The sequence below is a fragment of the Miscanthus floridulus genome, chromosome 5 (genome assembly GCF_019320115.1).
Source record: "Miscanthus floridulus cultivar M001 chromosome 5, ASM1932011v1, whole genome shotgun sequence".
Lineage (NCBI taxonomy): Eukaryota > Viridiplantae > Streptophyta > Magnoliopsida > Poales > Poaceae > Miscanthus > Miscanthus floridulus.
Genome location: NC_089584.1, coordinates 140,915,248 through 140,923,426, shown reverse-complemented (window position 1 = coordinate 140,923,426; position 8,179 = coordinate 140,915,248). Strand labels below are relative to the sequence as shown.

The 8,179-nt window shown below is 42.7% G+C and overlaps 1 pseudogene; it reads left to right on the top strand.

Moving 5' to 3' along the window:
• Window positions 1-4,533: 4,533 nt before the first annotated feature.
• Window positions 4,534-7,938, top strand: LOC136453880 (uncharacterized; annotated as a pseudogene).
• The last annotated feature ends 241 nt before the right edge of the window (window positions 7,939-8,179 follow it).

Genomic DNA, 8,179 nt, shown 5'->3' with positions numbered 1-8,179 from the left:
ATCAAATTCTTTTGGCAAAGAAGCAAAAATTAAATGAATAAGAAACTCATCCTTGAGAGCCAAATCCATTGGTTTGAGCTTAGATGCCAAATTGCTCATTCTCAGTATGTGCTCTCTAATGCCAATGCCGCCACCAGAGTACCTTTCTGTCACCAGTTGCTTGATCAGCTGGGTTGCATATGTCTTTGAAGAGCCAGTGAACTGACTCTTTATTCTTTCTAGGTACTCTGTGACCGTGTCACAGTCTGGAATTGAGCCCACTATTGTAGGCTCAATTATATTCTTTATCATAGCCAAACATTTCTTATTGGTTGTGACCCACTTTCTATGTTCAAGGTCAAACGACATCTTTACGGGAGCAAAGTCCTGCTCTCTGTTCTGCCATGCAGCATCAGTCTTATCAGTCTCCCTCACCGGTGCCTCAGGTTCTTTGGGACACGGTGTGGTGACTACCCAGTCAACCTCAGCCAAGATGAAGGCCAAGTCAATCTTTTTCTTTCATTCAATGTAGTTATCCTCTTTGAGAGTTGGGATATCTTTGATATAAGCCATCAAGGAGTATTCTCCGGAAAACACAATTTCTCTTTAAAATGAGAACATAATATAATAACAACAACTGCATGCCTTAGTTTCAACGTTGATCAAAATTAAAACATACAATTTATCCTTTTACATTAATTCTACATCACCGTTGGGCAGAAATAGAATTAATGTATGATAAAAAACCATATTAACATCATAATGTTGCCATTAATCAACGTTGGTCATAATAATAACAATATTATAATAATCTGATAACATGTCTATTTTCAAAATTAAATTCTTCCATTGGTTCGAATTTAATTATGAAAACAACAACTTTAAATATGCAGCGAAAACTTTGAATAAAATTCTCATGATAATATTTTCTAGAAGCAACTTTACTATTTATTGAACAAAAAAATATCATTGGATAAATTTTGTACAGAAATTATCATCAAAATTCAATTCAAATTCATCAAATATGAATCAAACCAGTTTTTCGAAAAAGAAAAACTGAATAAAACTTTACTGTGCACATGGCCATTTCGGCCCGAAGGCCTCTGGCATCGTAGCCTAGCGCGGTGCTTGGTTCGGCTCGCGCGTTGCTTCTCCCCGCGCCTAGGCCGGGAAAGAGGCCCAGCTAAGCCGCCGGCACCGCCCCACCTCAATCAGCGCCGTCCATCTAGATCGGACGGACGAGCGCGCGCCGCGGGGAATCAAAACCCCCATCCGGCCGCGGCTTCCCTAAACCCTAGCTCATTCTCTCCCTCCCCTTCTCTCTCATCGCGCAGCGCCGCTCGGAGAAAACAGCAGCAGCAGCAGCCGTCCTCGGTGGCCGAGGGAGAAGAAGAGGGGCTCTGCCCCGCGCCTCTCACCGGCGTGCGTGCTCTCCCGAGGCTAGGCACGCCGCCGTCGAGGGGCCGCATGGTGGTGCCCTGTTGCTGTGACCGCGCGTGCGAGGTGTAGTGCGGCTCGTTGTTCTGTCCCGCGCGCCTTTCGGGAGCGACGCCGCGGTCTCCTTTCCGCGTGGTGGCGATGCCGCCGGCGGTGAGGAAAGCCCAGGTAGGCTCCCTATCTTTAGGGTTAGGGTTGGGTTCTATTGGATTCGAATCGAATACGAACTCCACTCTTTCTTTTCATTCGTTTTTCTTTGCTTTTGATTCAAAAACCCTTGATCTACACCCTAGGCCGGCGAGCTGCTAGGGTTAGGGTTCGATTTGTTTTTCTTTCCCCGATCCAGATCCGAATTGGTCAAACTTTCTCTCTTTTCTTTTTCTGTCTCCGATCTAGATCTACGAACTAGACAGGCGTCTGATACCATTGTTAGTCTTCAGAGATCACCTAGAGTAGCATCTAGTCGGATGATTCTTTGTATTTGGGACGAACAAGTAGAAATCCTAATGAACCGCACTATAGAGTGATAGAGAGAGGAGAGTGGATGGGAGTGTACAGACCATCGGAGGACGCTGTCGAGGAGGATCCGGTCATCTCTTTGGTCGGTGAAGCTCTGCGCACGGGCAGCGATGGTCGGAGAAGAGTTGGTGAAGTCCGGCAATACAGTGGCGGTGCAGTAAGGCCGACGGTGATGACATGGCGTCTTCCCGTCGCTGGATGCGCACCCTTGCAAGATCGGACTTAGGGTTTGTTGGTGGGGCGGAGTGGCTCACAGCGAACCTCGTACTATGAGCCGCCAGCCCCCCCCACTTTATATAGCGTAGTGCGACGGGGGCCCACCAACCATGTAGAGTTGGACGCCCCCGATCAGGGCACGTGACCAAGGCCCAATAAGCCATTGGACTTATTGGCTAGGAGATCATTCCAACACTCCGTGCTCGGCTTAGTAGTGTCATACTCATCTTGCAGTGTCGATCCCACAGGCAGGTAGGCAGGTGGGCAATTTGATAGGCACCTAACACTTGTAATCTTTCGTCAGAACCAGCAACACTTTGTAATATAATCCCCCACATGGGATTAGAATTTAGAAAATGCCCGTCTATATAGCTAGAAGATGCGGATAGCACCTGACCTGGATACCACCGGGTAATATGCTTGCCTTCAGCCTCCGGTACCAACCAACTGAAATCCACTCGGATTTATGTGTGTGTGTATATATATATATATATATATATATATATATATATATATATATATATATATATATATATATATATATATATATATATATATATATATATATATAGAACAACTACTCTATAGCTGGCTACAAAATAACTTATTCTGTAGCCACCTTGAGTTACTATAATTACTATGTTAATTTATGAGATTATAGTAACTCCTTACTAAGTGGTTTACTATAACGTTATGGTAAATATCCCTATGTGTTATAGTAACCCAACTATAGTAAATATATATTGACATTATCGTAAATTAGTATATAAAATTATGGTAAATGGAGGTGGCTACAGAATAACTTATTTTGTAGCCGGCTACTGAATAGCCTCTCCATATATATATATATATATATATATATATATATATATATATATATATATATATATATATATATATATATATATATATATATATAAATTGACACAGAGTGAAAAACGCGCAAATTTCAAAGTCTTTTGGAGGGAGATGCGTCGATAATATAATTGATATCGTGATGTACAAAAATGGACTTTTAATTCGGTTGCCAACTGTTTGTTTCAGTCTACATTTGCCTTGATTTCAGACTTGCGTTTTCTTTTTCTATGCATCCATGCTCTAGGATTATGCTCCACTATTATATATACATATACGCAACGGGGATACCAGGAATAGGATTCAGTAGGACTATATACTAGTACACGTGACGAGCTCCATGACATTGGCTAATTTTTCAGGTAACTAGTATACACCGCAACTTGCTAAAAAGAAAAAAGATTATCCACACTAAGCAAGCCCGCATGCGTGTACTCGTATACATGACCAGATTGGCGATGAGCTGATGATCCTCTGACTTGGCTGCCCAAGTCATCTTATTATTACATATAGGAGTATATGCTGTATTATCCTCATCTTTTTCTTGCGGGACATTCCTATCTGCTCGCTCGCTGCTTCTGATCTCGCACTGACTGCTTGATGATTGTGACAAAAGATTGTATGCAGATCACAGGCTAGTTGTGTAGGTGTGGTATAAATATTAATAGCCCTGTTCGCTTCTCTTATAATCCGTCTTTTTCAACTTATTTTTTAGTCGGAACAGTGTTTTTCTCTCACAACAAATCAAACGGAACAGTGTTTCGACTTATTTTTTCAGCGAAGCGAACGGGACCTGTTTGCTGCCGTCACCATCGGCCATCGTGGGACCCTCTCTCTCTCGTAAACAAATTTCCACAACAAACAGAAGGATTTAGGAGTTCCCAACAAGCACAGCTCTGAAATATAATATTTTCGCTGCCCATGCGTGGTTGCTTGGAAGATCTGAACCGGGAACACACAGGATGCTGTCATTTTCTCAGTTCCATGCTCTTCTTACTCTTCTGCTGTTTCGTTGCTTCACGTCCAGACCATGACCGTGACATGAAAAATAATCACTCTCTCTTTTACTAACAAGAAAATTTTCTATGCTAGATAACCGATATTTATATCCACAACACAAAGTTACAGCACGTTAGCAACCGTGACGTCAAACTTCAGTCTTCTTTTTTTTTTTGACGGGTAATTCAGTCTTCTATATGGTTTTTTTTAGAATCTTCAGTCTTCTATATGTTGAGGGTAATCATGTCTATCTAAGGTAAAATAAAACGTAAGCCTCGTAGCTAGTGGGCCTGTATTTCTTCATGGGCCATACGCCCATACCAAATTCCCCATACAGACATCTTGAACTGGGCTTGGGCTTTTTATGTCTGGAAATGCACACTCCTCTGGATCAAGGAAGGCCCATCCCGTGAAAGGGTATGCGAATTGGGTCCTAGTTAGCACGAAAAAGTCAGCGGACGATCTGGACGGTAGATTTCCATGGGGCCCACAAGTCGACGGTCAGAGATGGATCCGGATGCGTATCTGGCCAACCGGCACGTTTCTGAAGCCACCACACGGACGGGTGCATCTCGACGCCCAAATCCATGGCGAGCTCGCCGCGATCTCCTCCGCCGGAGCCTACGCCGGAACTCGAGATCTCTCGGCAGTCCCACCTCTTTGCGGCGGTAAGGCCTCCTGCCTTTTGCCTGTTGCTTGGTTTTCGTTTGTTGGCTTCTGGCTTAGGGGGTCCTTGGGGGCGCTGGACTCTTGCAGCTGTCCAAGAAGGTGATAGATCTCGATGAACTGAGGATGCTGGCAGCTCAGGGAGTCCCAGACGCGGCGGGCGTCCGGGCAACTGTGTGGAAGGTACTTGATTGTCTCGCCTTCTGGTATTTTTAGCCTTGTTCGGTGGTCAGAGCATGAGCATCAGAGGCTTCGGTATTTGAGAAGCTGACCTCATTGAGGCAATGGGCCAATGGTACTGCAATCTGCTGCGAAGCGAATGGTTTTCTATGTAGGATGGCCTTAATTTGTATGATTGTCCTCTAATCAGTCCTTTTCTCTAGGAAATTTTAGTTTATCCTTTTGCTTTGGATGCTAATAATAGCGGGCTGAAACTGTACTTGTTTTTCTTCACCCAATGGTGAAGACTGAAGAAGCATTCTGATTCCGTCAGTAGTGGAAAGGTTACAGTCAAAGCTTTTGGTTTTGCCTTTTCAGTCACTGACAGTGCATGTTATTGTTGTGCAGCTGCTACTGGGCTATCTGCCCAATGACCGCTCGCTGTGGGAGCAGGAGCTGACAAAGAAGAGAGAACAGTACGCTGCTTTCAAAGATGAGTTCCTTAGAAACCCTGTAAGTCACTGCAGATTCAGGCCATACTTATGGTATCTTGATTGCAGTTTTTGTTGCACACATGGTACCTAGTTTGTGGCCACCAATGCCTGACTAGATCCTCTCCCCAAAATAGAGATCCTGAATCCTGAATTTGCTAGGTAGGTAGAAACAGCGCGGAGGGTGGAAACAGAAGGCCACCACAACGTAAATGCAGAACATGTTGACAGTGGGTTCCTGCACAGGTCAGAGGTAACCCGAGAGGAGCACCCTTTAAGCCTTGGGAAGACCAGTGCTTGGAATCAGTTTTTTGAGGTATATAGGCGCCTTATGATGCTATAACTCTTTATTATCATGTTTATAGTATGACTAGAGGTTCAGTTCACCTAAGGCCTTGTTTGGATCCCCATGAATCCACCTCAATCCATGTGTCTTGGAGTGGTTTGGTGCAGAATTTAAACTAAATTCCACACCAAACTATTCCAACACGTACGGATTGAGGTGGATACATGGCCATCCAAACAAGCCCTGTGGGTACCCACACTTTCTGAGGTCTTGTTTTAGAGCTATGCATATGGCAGTCGTTGTTTTTATAGCATGTATAACTTGATCTTAGCAAGAATCAAATGGAACTGCATAATGCAATTGGCTTACTTCATTATTCCTGCTTCATAATCTAGGTTCACTGTGGTTAGAGAAAAATAAAATGTTAGAGAAAAATAAAATGATCTAAGAAATCTTTGAGCCAACTATTCCACAACTTATTTTGCCATTTAGTCTCAGTAAAAAACAGCTTTCTGTCTGAGTGTGCATGTATGCAGTGTGTACCTGCACATATGCTGTTGGGTTCGTTGCATGTGCGAACTGATTTGCCCTCCTTTATTGCTTTTTTATTGGTAATAACTGATGTTGTCTGGAATTTTTGTTTCGTATAACAGTACTCAGAGATTATGGAGCAGATTGACCGTGATGTAAAGCGCACCCACCCTGACATGCATTTTTTCTGTGGCGACTCATCTTTTGCAAAGTCTAATCAGGTAAATCTCAATACACTATGAGTTTAAATAGTGTTGTCAGATCCCTGTCTGATCTTTTCTTTTTATTATTCTTACCAGGAATCTTTGAAAAATGTACTGTTAATCTTTGCCAAGCTGAATGCTGGAATAAGATATGTACAAGGGATGAATGAAATTTTGGCACCACTCTTCTTTGTATTTCGGAGTGATCCGGATGATAAAAATGCTGTATGGAGTAAGACATTGTTTTTACCAAGTTATTAGTGCCCTTCATTGTACTGCTGATAGCTGAATCTTTCCTGTTTAGTTTAGTCATTACTATCTTCTGTATCATAATGTTGCTATTTGGAATCCTTGTAGAATTTTGCGGAAGCAGATTCATTCTTTTGCTTCGTTGAGCTGCTTAGTGGGTTTAGAGACAACTTCTGCCAGAAACTAGACAACAGTGCTGTTGGCATTCAAGGTACACTAGCCAAGTTATCACAGCTTGTAGCAAAGTATGATCGAGAACTCCAACAACATTTGGAAATAACTACAGAAGTAAGTCTTTACATGCTGCGTAGTGCCAAGCTACTTGCTGTCTTGAGGATTGTTTTCTGTTTGGCCTTCCAGGTCATTTATTGACATGAATTAAACTTTGAAGTTCTTATGATATATCTGTTGTAAAGATAATAATGACATAAATTTAGGTGCTTCTTTGGCCTTGTTTAGATCACCTCCAAATTCCAAGTTTTTTCACTCTCTCTCCATCACATCAATTTTTAGCCGCTTGCATGGAGCATTAAATGTAGGTAAAAAAAATAACTAATTACACAGTTTAGTTGGAAATCACGAGATGAATCTTTTGAGCTTAGTTGGTCCACGATTGGACAATATTTACCAAATAAGACGAAAGTGCTACTATTCATCGGTTTGAAATTTTTTGCAATCTAAACATGGCCTTTATGGTGTATGTCTTCAAATCATTTAGCTGTACCTTTTTTTCGGGTATCATCTTTTTTAAAGAACCATACGAACTGTTTTAAGGTAGGTGCCTGCAGCTCTCGTTGACAAAAACATGCTCTCTGCAGGTTAATCCCCAGTTCTATGCATTCAGATGGATAACGTTACTGCTGACCCAGGAATTCAACTTCGCCGACACCATTCACATTTGGGACACACTATTAAGTGATCCCGATGGCCCCCAGGTGAGCACGCACACTGTTTCTTCTACTCTGCAAAGATCTTTGGTTCTGGTTCTTTACTATAAACTTTATCTGCCGAACACAGAAAACCTTGCTCAGAATATGCTGTGCAATGCTGATCCTTGTCCGGAAGCGCCTCTTGGCCGGTGATTTCACCTCCAACCTCAAGCTCCTGCAGAATTACCCGCCAACAAACATCAGCCACCTCCAAAACGTAGCCAACAAGTTGCAGTGAACCGATCTCTTTTGCGCTTGAAACGAACTGTGGTTGAGCCCCAGGTTACAACAGAAACACAGAACTGAACTGTTTGCGGCGATGGTTTATGTATCATGTCCGTTAATCTGACGCCGTGCATTCTGTAGCTTGTATATGTTCACCTGACAAGATTTTCTAGTATCATGTTCGTTTCGCTGAAATTTAGCTTATGCTGTTGCTTATGCTGATTTGTTATGAGAGGAAAAATATCGTTCGTTCGTTGAAAAATATTGCTGAAGTAGTGCTGCAGAACAGGGCATTAATTCTATAAGCTTGTCTGCCGACCAGCTTCTGCTTCCACGGATGGTATCCTCTTCTTTTGATAAATGGTATCCTGTCATGTTAGACAACACCTGGACATAACTACACAGTTGGCGGTAATCACACAACACAGTAGAGAG